This window comes from Anomalospiza imberbis, chromosome 2 (assembly GCF_031753505.1).
Source record: "Anomalospiza imberbis isolate Cuckoo-Finch-1a 21T00152 chromosome 2, ASM3175350v1, whole genome shotgun sequence".
NCBI lineage: Eukaryota > Metazoa > Chordata > Aves > Passeriformes > Viduidae > Anomalospiza > Anomalospiza imberbis.
This window is the reverse complement of record NC_089682.1, coordinates 14266579-14281300: the sequence shown is the minus strand read 5'-3', so window position 1 is coordinate 14281300 and position 14722 is coordinate 14266579. Positions and strand designations below refer to the sequence as shown.

Genomic DNA, 14722 nt, shown 5'->3' with positions numbered 1-14722 from the left:
TTTGATTTTAGTTAGTTGCTTTTAGTTAGCTGAGGCCAGAAGTTTTTTGGAACTGTTCAGCTATTGTTCAGTCCAGGAACACCAGGACTGTCATCTGGGGTCCCCCAAGCTGCACTGCAGCTGGGACCTGAGCCCCAGAGAGACTGAGAGAAAGCCAAGGACATACCCATGAAAAACACTCTGAACTACAAGAGAATTTCTGAATTTGCCATCTCTTCAGAACAACGAGAGGTTCCATTGTATAATATTATTCATTTTTCATGTTTGTGAGTGCTTGTTAAATAGTTTTTTCCATTTCTCTCAAAGGAGATTTATGTCTCCTGAACCAGTTGAGGGGGGGGGGCAGCTTGAATTTGCTGTATAGAAGAGGCCAAGTTTCCTTCCAAATTTGCCCTAAACCAGGACAACAATTCTTAAATTCTTAGAGTTGCCTTATCATTTTAATGACATATAAATAACATCTAGATTGCTGCAATGTATTGAGTTTCATTGAGAATTATTCTGAATATTTAAAGAAATAATGGGTATGCTTGAAAGTGTTCCAGAATTTTAAAAAATGTATAAATAAATTAGGCATGTGTTGATGTTTAATAGAAATTCTGCTGAAATCTGTAATTTTTAATTAACTCCCTTTGAAATCTTTGCATCATCTCATGAAGGAATGGAAATTCTGTGTTAGATTTAGGAGACTAATCATGCAATCAAAGAACAATTTAATCCATATTCAGTGTGATCTCTACAGAAACAGAGTCAGACTTTAAAGTGTTCATTGCAACCTTTTCATGAACATTTTTACTTTCCAAGATAAATTACTCACTCACCCAGGAACATCACTGATTTTGCAGGATGTCATCACTCAAAACTAAGCCACTAAAAACTTGTAAATTTATAGCTGAAGCTACAATTAAGAGTAACTTCTGATAGATTTAGGGAAATATATGGAATTACATTACACAAATGCCCTTAACTTTGTCCTGCAGATATGATAGTTAATAATTGCATTAAAATATAATATCTTATTAGGATCAATGGGATTTTTTTTAAATGTACTTCTTCTTTTTTGGCATCCTATAGAGAAAAGAGAAAGTTACTGAAGTGCCATACCTATGGGTTCTTTCTGCTGGCTCAGAACAACAGCTGCACATACCTGTGGGCATAATTTTGCAGGTAGAACATAAACCAATATATCTGTCAGTCAGGAAGATATATAAATGACTTAAGTTGCATCTGTAATTAAATGTGCCTACAAAGTAGGGGCCAAAAAAAAAAAAAAACCACAGACATGGTTTTTCATCAAAAAAATCTATCCCTTCTGGCAGATCTGACATAACCCTAATCTCTTGTGTCATATGCGTGTCAATATTGTCACTAGTGCAATTGTTCTAAAGAGGCTAGTCTTGACTGACGCCATTGGAATCAGGCCCAGAGATGTTCGGATCACCAGATGGATTCCACAAGTGTCATGGCCTTCCCAGTCTCATTCATAAAATCATTTGTTGCACCCACTGCCAATGGAAGTGTCCTTGCCCAATAAGCTTCACTCTTCATGCCAGGTTTTTCAAGAGCAACAAATCATCCAACATCAAGCCATGGCTGATATCCCATGGTCTGTCCCTTAATTTTATGATTTCTCACAATGAAGCCAAGGCATGGAACATGAGGGAGAAATTTAATGCAGCTTCTCTGTTCTAAGCACTGTCTGAACCGGAAAGAGGAGGGTATCACAGCCAACATAAACTTACCAGCACAAATGCAAAGTCTGCACCTGACTGAACTAGCACAGAAGCACTCTGTGATTCCCTGCTGGAGATCAACTGAGGAGAGTTATGTGCTTATAGTGCAGATCATCTCTTCCACCTGGAAATTAAGAACAATTCAGGGTCTGAACAGGGTCTGTGGCTTCAAGGCTGATCCAGTACTGCTTGGTCCATCAGATTTGCTCTTCTTCTGAGAGGGCTGCAGATCCCAATGTTAGTCTTTTTCAGAAGAACACAGACTGAAATAGATGCAGTGGAGAGAGATCTTTTACCTGCTTTGTTTTTTTTTGTTTGAGTGTTTGTAAGACAGTGATTCTCTCGTTCTGTTTCTATACCTTTGAAAAAAAAAACATAATCATGGAATGGTTTGGGTTGAAAGGGATTCGGTTTGAATTGCCAACAGCTCTGTAACATCTTGAAACAATTCATTCAACTGCTACAACCTGAGCAAAAGGGAGACAAAAAAAGACCAATACTACATGGTGCTCATTCTGTTCCTGATAGAGACTTCCAGATATACAGATGACTGAAGCAAAGGCTACTGAGTTGCTCTGCCTTTCTGGCTTTAGAAAACATCCAACTGGTTGATTGCTGCTACATTATGCTAAGCAACACAAGTAAAGGAGCCCTCTTCTGTCATACTAGTGCTAATATCTTCTCTGTTATCTCTAAGGTGCAGGAAATACTATAAGCCATATTTTAAAGGTGAGATAATCTTTATGATGGAGGTAGAAAACTACCTCCTTAAGGTAGAAAATTCTGTCTGCTTCAAAGTCACGGCTCCTAACTGACTTCTCTCACCAGTGGCTGCATGTAGCTGGGGCAAAAGGGGAACTTTTAGGCTGTTGACATCAGCAATACACTGTCCAAACAAGTTCATCTTCTAATGCAGCTGGGCTATGTCAGCTCATCTTCTACATCCTTACCAGCTATTCCTAACCAACTTTCTTATCATAACTACTTCTTCATATCACTTCTGTTTGTTGCAACATTATGGCCCACAGGCAAACAACTGAAATGTTTTAGCTCATAATTTCATGCATTTCTAATTTATTGTCTCACTTTAAATCTCCATTAAAATTAGAATAGAAGAAAGAGGGGAAAAAAAGCCCTTTACATGCTTATTCACCAAGCAGCTTTCTAAGGTTCTTAGAGGTCTAATTATGATATGAAAACTTGATTTCCGACTTTGCAGATGATACTAAATTGGAAGAGAATAAAAACAAATGAGGAATAATTAGGTAGTGCAGCCAATAAAAGAATTTAGATAATTTTATATTTCAGGAATAATAGATGGCAAATGCAGGGCTGTGCAAATAAATTGAGAATAATTAGCCTCACAGTGTGGCATAGAAAGTGGGATCCTGTTTAGAAAGACAAGAAGCTACAACACACTGAGATAAATTCTGAACTTTGTAAAATTCATGTATAAGATTCCTTTATGTGACTTGCTAGCAGTCTCAGTGGTACTCCCCTAGAAATGAGATAGAACTCAGTGTCAGCAAGAAAAACACCACTTGGGATAGAACTCAGTGTCAGCAAGAAAAACACCACTTGGCCTCTGGGAAAGGAAGGGCTACATGGAATAGTCTGAGAAGAAGTTTCTTCCACGGCAATCACACAAGATTGTATTAGCTAAATAATGGACCACAGGTTCTATTCAATCTGAAGGATGTCTCTGTCCAAACCAGTATCTTTCTCTGGGGACAAAAAAAGAAAGAATGGGGAGAATACACCAAAGAAATGTTTTGCTTCTTTGCTCGAGTACTCCTGCAGAAGAGCCACCTGACTCTGCGGCAGAAATGCACCACTTGTTTGGAAAGAGCTCTAGGCTGATCAGGAACAGTCATTTTTTATTTCTTTACATTATGTTATGTTCTTTAATGTATTCAGGCCTGAAGTTAGAAAAAGGTTTCCAATAGCTGAGCTGGGAGGTTCCAGGAGAGCTGTCAGTGGGAACAATGGTGGGAAGATACCTTGCTGGTTTTAAAATGTTGCTTTATGAACCATGACAGATTAAATGCTGAGATAGCTGGGATGGCAAGGGACATCACCTGAAGAGATCACCATGGTTTCCTACGCTGCTGCTTTCCGCTCTATATACTGCTGCCTACTTCTCTTGACTGAAACACAACCTGTCAAAAACGCACTCCCTCTTCTGCATATATCAGCACATTAATTTTCAGCTATGTGATATGGGATGTTCTTCTGTATCAACCCAAGAAAAAAAAAGAACCCTTTGTTCTTTTTTGAAGACATGAAAATTTGTTCAGGAAACTGTTTTTTTAATTTTTATTGAGTTGTCTGTTCATTTTGAAGGTGGGTGAAGATGGAAAATGGACAAATGCATGGGGGAATTAAGATCACTGCTGGTGAGTCAGTACTGCAAGGGATTACTGACTACAGAATACTTTCACTGAAAACAGAATTAAATAGACCTCACTAGAATAATGATGTCTAAAATCTATCATTAGTTCATGGAATTTTAGAAGTATTATGTTGATCTCTTTGCCCATCAAGAGATACCTTCACCTTGAGAGTTTGCCATCAAGAGATGCCTTCACCTTGGGGGTGAAGATTTACCTTCCTAGGTCTTCTTATTGTAAACTTTGAGCTTTTTTAATGATAGCAAAATAGTGACAAAAGCTTTATTTTAGGGCATTTATACATTTCTTTCTAGCCATGTTTTCCACAGAACAGGTCTGAGTTATTAGCCATCTTTCAAAGCATGCAAGTGAAAGGCCATTGAAATCTTCCAGATACAATGAAGTGTATTTCAGCATTTCAGAGCTAAATGCCTGCATAATTTATGGCAGAGCGCACATAATTTCTATGTATAGCTATACCTAACACAGGCTCATTTCGCATTTGAAATTCAATTCTTCCAGCTGACTAATTGATTCATTTCCATAAATACTCTAAAATTTGTAATAAGAAAGATGCTTTGCGGTAAGATATTGTTTTGGCCAGTACCCAAATTAACTATGAATATTTACTTTCAACAAAAGCCAGTGGGACCAAAAGCAAATAATGAAAACATAGTGATTTATAATTTCTTTTAACAATCCTTTTGTTACATGAGCAAAACTTCAAATACTATAAACCGTCCCCTTAAAATACAGTTATGGTACTCAATCTCAATTTTCTGTTCTCTGCTTCCTTCTGCCCATTCCTTCCAGGAGCCCTCCCTGCTGGCATCCCTCTAGTTCTGTCTTGAGATGTAAGACAGTGAACTAGTTTCTGGCAAGAGCTTTGATAGCCACTATATCCATGATCCTTCACCATAACAGTTGAATTAGGATGTTTTCAGGGAAGGTGGAAAATTGTTTGATTCCAGAAAGTACGATAAATCATTCCCAATATATTCCGAAGTCACCCAAGTTTCCAGAGCAAGGACCTGGTTTAAAACATACAAGCTCAGACCAAGGCAGTGCTCTCAGGAAGGGCTGATGAGGGTTGCAGTTCAGTTCCCACAAGTCACATTAGTCCCTAGTCATGCAGCTGCAGCAGGACAGATGGGATTAACATAAAGTATGGAAAGTGATTTGTTAGCCTAGTGCAATTCTTGCATGGCCAGGTTTGGAGAGAAGCACCTGCACCGGTGATGGACACTTCTACCAACTCTAGACTTTTGGGAGCATAGCTCAACCTTGTCACATCACCCTTCTCCCCAGCTGCAGTATAGCAGCTCTCCCTCCTGCCTGAACATTTTTCTGTGGAACTGATGCCTGGCATTTGAGGAAACAGGCAGGATGGGCCTCAGGTACCTTTAGGATCACAGATATTCATTTATAAATAATATCAGTTTTAGATTAGCATGATTTTAAGTGTATGAGAGTTAACTTAAAGGCTGTGACTATCATTGAGCTCTCTATGTCCCAGAGCTCTGTAATAGAGTTCAGGGACAAGCACACCTTCCCTTGAAACCCATCAGCTTCCCACACTTAGCTCTGTGCTACTACCTTGAGCTGTTTTAGCACCAGATGGGGCAGGAAGAGGCAGAAGAATCAGATGTGCCCTCCAGAAGGATTTTGTAGTCTTCCATAGCCACAAGGAGACCCTACCATAGAAAATCTACCTTCAAATCCATCAGCTGTGCTGTAAGAGTCCCCACTCTGTCTCCCAGCCACTTAGGAAACCTGCCACTAGGAATCACAGCTGCTGGAAGTTGCCACACACACACCAGGAAGCAAACAGCCTGTGAACTTGCACTGCAACAGGCAGGCAGCTCCCGGGGGGCTGTGCCCATGCCCACTGCACCACTGAACACTTGGACCGTGGCAGCAGCCAGAGGCCAAGGGCCCACAGCCCAGTGCTTGGCACCAGGAGCCCGCAGCCTTGGCTGCCATCAGGCTGCCTCTCCAGCAAATCCCAGCTGTGCCCTCCTCTGCACCCTGGCTGTGTTCTTGCCCTTCTTTTTCTGCAGAAGATACGCACAGGTTTTTTTGGTTTGTTTTTTTTTTTTTCTTTTTTTCTTTTTTTGTCTCCAGGAAGTTTTATTGGGCCCAAGAATTAATCACAACACCTAATTAGATTTTGTTAGTGATATATACATAAGTCTTTAATTTATTTGTTGTTGAGGAAAGCAACTCTGTATAAATAATAACTATTCAAAAGTTAAAAACAGCCTGGCTTGCTCTGCGGAATTTTCAATCCTCCAGGATTCAGCAAAAATAGAATGAAGTACTTATATCTTCAAAAAGCATTAAGCCAAGTACTTCATCAAAGGTTAAAGTGCAGAAATATGGAATAACTAAAAAGTTGGCTCACTGGACTGCAAATTGGCCAAGAAGAGGAAGTGAATTTGAAGAAGAAAAGAATTTATAAGAGGTTTTGATAGAGATCAGCAGATCTTCAGCCTCTCAATATTATATTAACAATGGCATCAAAAATTTATACTGTCAGTTCCTAATAGTAAATTTTGGTTAACAATAAGGAAAGAACAGTACAATCAGAAACAGGAAAATGTAAAATATTAATGCACTGCAGTATTCATAAATAACAACACATGAGAGGGGATAACAGTCAAGAAAGGGATCTCTATCTAATGGAAAATTGTTGCAGAATTACAAGGAAAACAATTCTATTCCAGAAAAAATGTCTATACCCAGTTCAACTAAAAGTGCAACTCCTGTAAATAAGAGAAGCTAAATCACCTTAGAATTAGGCTCAGCTTTCAGGAAAGCTGAGAAAGTCTTAGGTGCATATATACATACATATATATATATATATATATATGTGTGTGTGTGTGTGTGTGTGTTTATAATTAGCAAAATATAATCTAGATTAAACTGAATTCAATACTTTGTTAAAGACTGAAAGCATTTGAATAGGCACACATTTATAAAGTACAATTTTTATCTAATCTGCAGTGTCCTATTTGTCAGCCTTACAGAGTCTGTGGTTTGTCTCAAACCACATTCCCAAGTATTTTCCACTCTTGCCAGTTTTGCAATTATCACAGGTGCTCTGTTTTATCAGCATGAGGTCCACCATGAGTCTGGGATAAACAGACAAGTCATGGCCACCAACTGCCCTGTATCACTGAAGATGCATCAGGGCAGATTGCATGAGTAGAGAGTTAACCAGGCATCACAATTTCTAGCTCAAGTTCAAAAACAGGGATTTTTCTTCCAAAATTCTTCATTTTTTTCCTTCAAGCCCTACAGTTTCCTACACAATACACAGTGGTATTATAGCAGAAAAACACCTTCCTCTAATCAAAGGCTTAGGCTGGCCTTCCAGTTGTTGAGTCTCTGCCAATGCTCTAGTGAAGTCTAAAATGAAGCATAAGATTTTAAAGGACTTTCTCACTTCTTTAAGAAAGAAAAAGGAAATAAACAAAAGAAACCTTGTAATTTAAATTTTTATATAGTATTTGCTTTGCATGTCCCTTTGAAATATTCCCTATGGGACTGCATCTCTAACTAGACATTCTTTGCAATTTTATTGTTCAAGATTCCTGAGGTAATATTGTGAAAGACCATGTAAATGTAATAAATTTCCTTCATGAGATGCTGGTTGTTTCCTTGTTAGGTGCCAACACTGTTTCAAGTAATTTCTGCAACTCTTTTTGTCATTCTGAATTTCAAAAATTGGGGAAAAAACATGTTAAAGAACAGTCTTTTTCAGGCATGTAACTTTTTCACGCTCTGATCTTGGAAAAAATTGGCTAGGAATGCAGACAAATACTGAGTCAGGAAGAAGGAACTGACTTGAGATTTTATGTTGGCATTGAACTAGTGGACTCAGAGAAATTATGGATTGCTAAAATTTCAATATGACCAGTGAGAACATGATAAAGGGATTTTGAGAACCTCACAGAGATGTCTGATGATATTAGGATAAGGATAATATTAAACAGGGGAGAAAATCTATATAACTTCCTCAGAAGAAAAATGCCATCCTGTGCTCCTGATTGGTAAAATAGGCAAATGGCACCATTGAATCAAGAAGTACTGTAGTGGCTAGATCTCTGCACAGAATCTGATGGATTTATCTATTGTGAAAGGAATCTAAGCAAAAAGTCATTAAATTACCTTCTGGGAATTGGTTTTAATAGTGCAGGTTACAAAGAGGCAGTGCTGTTTTCAAAAGACTGTCTTATTCCTCATTTTCCATTTAAGTCATAGTTATTCTATCCCATAAAATATGATTCATGTTAGAACAATGGCAAATTTTTTGAAATTTATGATACAGCACCTGTATCAAATGTTTAGACATGAAAACAAAAAAGGCTGACAGAAATGTAAAGACACCAACTGTTTAAGAATATATATAGTGAAAAATAGCCATAAAAAATATGTCCATAATAAATGTTCAAAATTACAAGTTTTTTCTTGCTCTTGGTTCTGAAAATTGTGTTTATCTGAGTAAACATAATTCTCTTTGAAGACCAGACTATCCTTTCGCATGCATTATTTTCCTGTCAATCAACAATTTCCATCCTATGCAATTGCAGTGTGGCCAGAGTTCTTTGCATACTTCATTACCAATGGCTTCCACTTGTCCCAGTGCCACTGTGTTTTTCAAAACCATGCACTCTGGAAGTTACTAGTTTTCATAATTGAAGGTATTAATGAGAAAAAATCAAGGGGAAAAGAATGTGTCCCCAAATCTTTTCACGAAAGGGCACCAGCATAGGAAATAACAGAGAGACAAAGCAAAAAAGATTAATATTCTTGTTTCAGCCTGACACATTCATTTTCCAGGCATCAGTCTAAAAACATTCATGCTAAAAGCAGTGGGAAATAGCCTGTAAAAATGAAGTGACTTCATTTTTATAGACAGTGTTTTGTAAGAATGAACTTTAACAAAATCTTTCATAATTTAATGCCTTAGAATCATGGAATGAGGGTTTTCAATTTGCCTAGCTATGAAAAATCACCAAACAACAAACTTATAGAAAACAAAAGATATTATGCATCTTCTGGTTCAGAGCTTACCACACAGGACTCTTCTTTCAAGGGCATTTTTCTTAATCCTTTCTCAAAGGTAGGTTTACATCTTTCCAGTGAAGGGTTTATAATTTTTTTCTTTTATTAGATTCATAGTCATCTGCATTCATTGCAATGACTGATTTCTGACTTCTCAGTATTACAAGCTTTATTTTGGCCAGAACTAGATTCTTGCTTCCCACTGGAAGTTATGAATCTTTCAGTAAAAGCAAGACTTACACAAAAATGAAAATGTAAATTTCAAGTGGGTATGTAAAACTGAAAAGGCAGAGAACTATGAAGACAAACATAAGTCCATACATCACTAGGAGCATCAATTTATTTTTGATGTGTCATAATATATCCCATAATGTCATGCAACAAACTTTAAAATGTAGTTTCAATGGGCCAGGCTTTCAATTCCTATCAATGGAAGTCACAGTCATCTAACTGCACTAAATGGATCCCCTTTTTATTCCATTTTTAGACCTTCCAAATACTGCAATTTAACTATGTCTCCAAAAATCAGTGGTTTTTGTCAAGCTACACATTACTTTCTCTAATTATCATCACATATCTCCTTCCGTGTTAATTTCTTTTTCACTAAGGAGGTCATTAATAATCCAAATGGAAATTTGGTGCAATCACTTATAAACTGCTTTCTATTACAGAAAAATAACAGAAAGTTGAATAAAGTCTTTCATGCATCTATATAAATTATGAAAATATAAATAAAAGACACCAAAAATTGAACATAATGAGCAGAAAAAAAACCATGAAAGTAACTTCAAATACACTTGAAGCACATGGTTAACCACAAAGTCTGGAGGCACTAATCCAGAAAAGACTATGGCTTTTGGCAGAATCTCTCCCTCTTTCAAATGCTGACATATATATCCAAGAACAGTGACCATTTTAATGTGAAATCTACTTGACATGGCATGACAGATAAAATTACCCTACCAATGCTAAGCAAAAAAAAAAAAAAAAAATTTAGTGCATCCTGATCTGAACACAGATTTTCTGTTCTACTGGAAAACACCAGATTTGTTTTCATTATGATAGGAACAAAAGGAAAAGATGAATTTTATTTGTAAGGAAAATAATTGTATAAATTAATATGTTCCACTTCAAATTGAGTATTTTTGTTCTGATTTTGATTTAATGTTATGTTCAAACTATAGGTTGTAAAAATAAGAAGTATTTTGAAATAAGAAACCACAGAATTTCATTATGGATAAGACTGAAAATGACATTTTCATCATTTATCCTTAATTAGATTTTATTGAAAGTGAAGCCTCACACAAAATTTTACTATTTATAAATAAACATTATTTTTCCAATGGGAAACTTGTATTTTGGAAAACTCTCCAGTTTTTACTTTTACAACTGAGAAAATAATGTGCCCATGTTATCAGTCCATAGTACAACTTTTAAATGGCCGAGAATTTCATCAGTACCAAATCAAACCAAAATCCACTTAGGTGAAAACCAACTCATTGGAGCTGACAGACAGTAAAAAGTGGAGATACTGGAGACAAGCCAGAAGTTGAGTGCAAACTGTGAGTCCTGTACACTGCATACACTGAACACCAGTAAGCAGATAACTTTAGAGAATGAAGAGCATTAATTGTCCAGGGCAGCAGACACAAAAAGATGAAGGAGAAACATTCACACAAATATGCTACAATGTGAACACAAATTATGCTCTTAGAGGCTGTTGCAGCAATACATAATGGGAAGGAAGAAGTCGGAGTATGCACCAAGATTTTAAGTGTAATCACTACAAACCAGGCAAAATAGGAAGAAAAACAGTCAAGGTATTTTATATCTTGCAGACAAGCCTTTTTTCAGAAATCAGTTTGGGGTACTAAAATTCTGCAGAGTCTCTAATTACACTAAGTTTTGTATCAAGCAGCAAAAAATGGGAAAAAATCACTTTCAGAAAGAGATTAAAACAAGAAATGGCTCAAAACATAAAGACCATGCGCTTAGCCTTTATTCATATGTGAAAAATTAGTTCAAACACTAAGAAGTCTAAAAAATATGAGCCATGAAGCTGATTAATCTCAAAATTAGAATATTTATTATGTGCTGAATTATGTGCACTTAGCCACCCAATATTAAAAATTACAATCCAGTAAAATGAAGGAATTGGTTCTACTTCAGACTGTCATAAAATGTTGCTTGAAGAAGTCATAGCTGAAATACAGTATGTTGTTTAGTATCCTGATAAAGGTGAACACAGTTGAGGAAGCCAAAGAGAATGGACTGGGGGTTTTGCAGGAGCAGAGAGGGGAAAGGGGGATCACTCCAAAGGATTTGCTACAAGTAAATTTTTCTTTAGCAGCTGTTGGACAAACCCAAACCCTGACAACCTCACTGTTTTAGAGGATGGATAGAAAACATGCTTCATGCCTACTGGGTAGTAGGATGCCTCCTTTCCTCTAGGAAGCAAAAAATGCTAAGGTGAAAGCTAAAGTTTTCCCAAGCCAAGTTCCAGCAGAAAAAAAAAATAACTGGAGGCACTCAGCCCCAGGGACCTGAAGTGCTCAAGCAAATAAAAACTCTTACTTCAGGTTTTAATTTTTATTTGATTTATATGAGAAAGAATATTTAATAGCTCCCCTATTCACCTACGTGCTCTGTAATGCTCACACATACAGAATATGAAGATTATAAGACAGACTAATGCCTCTCTCCACTGAAATTACTGTAATAGCAAAGCCATTTTGCAAATGACAGTGTAAGTATCAGCTTAGATAATTCTGGAAAATTAATGCCTCAAGTGAAATGCTGCCTCAGAGCTGAGGGAATACATTTTATTCTTTGGTCTTTTTACTCTTACTTTATATATATTGTTTACTACTCTGGAGTATAGTTTCTTTTTTTTTTTTTTTTTCACCCCCACTCTTCAGCATGAGGCCAGTGCAGTCATTTAACAGGCTTTAAAACCAGAAGGGATCTCAGAATCACCTGACATGAATGCTGAGTGCTACTAAACAGAGAAAGGTGAACAGCTTGCAGGATGAGGTGGAGATCAGAGGCATGCACTCGGTCTCCCTTAACCTGGAAAAGGGGATGTGAAAGCCACACACAACTCCAGGCAGCAATTCATTCATCTTATGTGCCCTAAAATTGCTCTGCAGAGGTGCCACTCTCTCCCCACACTGATAAATGGAGGCCAAATCATTAGTATGGATGAAAGCACCTGATTTCTGAAGCCTTAGAATATATTAAAGAGATCCTGCACTAAAGACTATCTGACTCTGCAGGACAATGACAAGGAAGAAAAGCTACACAGGACATTACCAGAAGAACAGTAAGGGTGGAATAACAAGGTGACTGGGACAGGAATATAAGTTCACTGGTTGTTTGCTTGTCGATTTGTTGATATATTTGTATTTTTGAGACCCAGAGAACTACCTCATTCTATTTATGCTACTAGTAACTTGGCATTTACTACTACTAATTATATTTTTTCTTAAGTTGAGTTTGTATAGGCCTCTCATTCTATCAGATTGTACAATTATCAAACAAAAAGGGCAAATTCTTTCCTTGGCCAGATCCTTGGAGGTTCTTAGCCTACAGGGCACTAAACATAGGCTTTATCCATTATGTGGAAAATATCCATAATACATTAAGCACACTCCAAGAATCCTCTAAGAGGGTTGAATATAAAACAAAATCAAGTATGGAGCCTATATACCTCAAAGATGCTCTGAACTGCAGCACATTTGGATTTCTGTCAAACAATGAAGATAAAGAAAATTGATTCTTTCTCAAGATACTATTTACTATACCCAGTTCTTCAATTACATTAATTTTAATTTATTATCTGTTTTCTGAGCCACTTGATGTTTTCAGTGCTTCAATTCTGTGGTATCTGCTTTTGAGGCTTTATGTTTGAGTTATCATAGGGTTTTAATTGTTATACTAATTGTGGTAATTCATTTATTGTCGTGTCTTTCTACTGAATTCAGGCTCCAAGTCAATCTCATAAATGGATGAAATTATCTTTATCGCTGAATTTACCTGGTTGCAGGACCTCAAAAAGTACTTTGCAGAAACTCACATTTCCAATCTGCAAAAACATGATAATGGACCACTCAGTGGAAAAGAAATTTGCAGAATGATGACACTCAAAAAGTTGTGTCAATGGCTCTATGTTCAAGTGGATACCAGTGACAAGTGGTGTTCTTCAAGGGACAGTATTTGGCTCACACTAATATCTTGATCAGTAACATGGACAGTGGGGTTGAATGCAACCTCAGCAGATCTGCCAACAATCCCAAGCTGTGTGATGGTCACGATGCTGTAGGGAAGGGATGTCATCCAGAGGGACCTTTACAGGCTTGAGAGGGGGGCCCATGTGAACCTCAAGAAGTCCAGCAAGGCCAAGTGCAACATCCTGCACCTGGGTCAGGAGAATCCCAAGCACACTGAATGGGCAGAGAATGGTTGAGAACAGACTGGGGGAGAAGGATTTGAGGGTGTTGGTGGGTGAGAAGCTGAATGTGAAGCCTCAGTGTGCACTCTCAGCCCAGAAAACCAACCATGTCCTGGGTTACATCCAAAGCCCCGTGGGCAGCAAGGCCAGGGAGGAGGCTCTGCCCCTCTGCTCCACTCTGGTGAGACCCACCTGGAGTCCTGTACCCAGCTCTGGAGTCCCTAACATCAGAAGGATGTGGACCTGTTGGAGCAAGTCCAGAGGAGGGCCAAGAAGATGATCAGAAGACAGACTGAGGGAGCTGGGGCTGTTTAGCCTAGAGAAGAGAAGACTCCAGTAACATTTTCCAGCAGCCTCCCGGTATCTAAAGGGGCTACAAGAGAGCCAGAGAGGCACTTTTCACAGGAACAGGTAGGGATAGGACAAGGGGGAGTGGTTTTAAACAGAAAGAGAACAGGTCCAGGTTAGACATTAGGAAAAAATTCTGCACTGTCAGTGTGGTGAGACACTGGCACAGGTTGCCCAGAGAAGTTGTGGATGCCCCATCACTGGAAGTGCCCAAGGCCAGGTTGTATAAGACCCTAAGCAAACTGGTCTAGTGGGAGGTGCCCATGGCAGGGGATTGGAACCAATCCATGATTTTATGATTTGAGGATTCCATTGAGGGCTTGTCAATTATTAGTCCAAAGTTAGAGCTGAGAAAGATTTTGCTGGTTTTGGAATCCATAAGTCTGTCAGTTCCTTCTGACTGAATTGTATGATAGGAAACATATAACATTATAGTCAAAGTCAAAATGAAAAATTAAAAGCATATTTTAAAAAAAGGAAATTAAAAAAAAATGAAAAAAGAAAATATAGAAGATAATCACAAGCTAGTTTGCTGCTAAAACTACTAGAAAGCACGTACTACTGCATGTTACCATTTAGACAATAATTTTCAGTTTTTTCTTCTCTCCTTCCCTTTATTACACTTTTTCTTGCATGCAATTAACTATTGCTTTAATTAGGATCAAAAGTGAATCTTCTTTCTCCACTTGGGTTCAGAGAGGTCTCCGAACAAGTGAGTTAATTTCCTAGTA

The 14722-nt window shown here is 37.8% G+C and overlaps 1 long non-coding RNA gene across 7 annotated transcripts in view; it reads right to left on the bottom strand.

Moving 5' to 3' along the window:
• The window catches only part of LOC137468309 (uncharacterized), a 405810-nt gene that overhangs the window by 277757 nt on the left and 113331 nt on the right, over positions 1-14722 (bottom strand). For all 7 annotated transcript variants that reach the window (XR_010995862.1, XR_010995859.1, XR_010995861.1 and 4 more), the window contains one exon: positions 1739-2092. This is a non-coding gene — a long non-coding RNA (uncharacterized lncRNA). The remainder of the gene's footprint in view (positions 1-1738; positions 2093-14722) is intronic.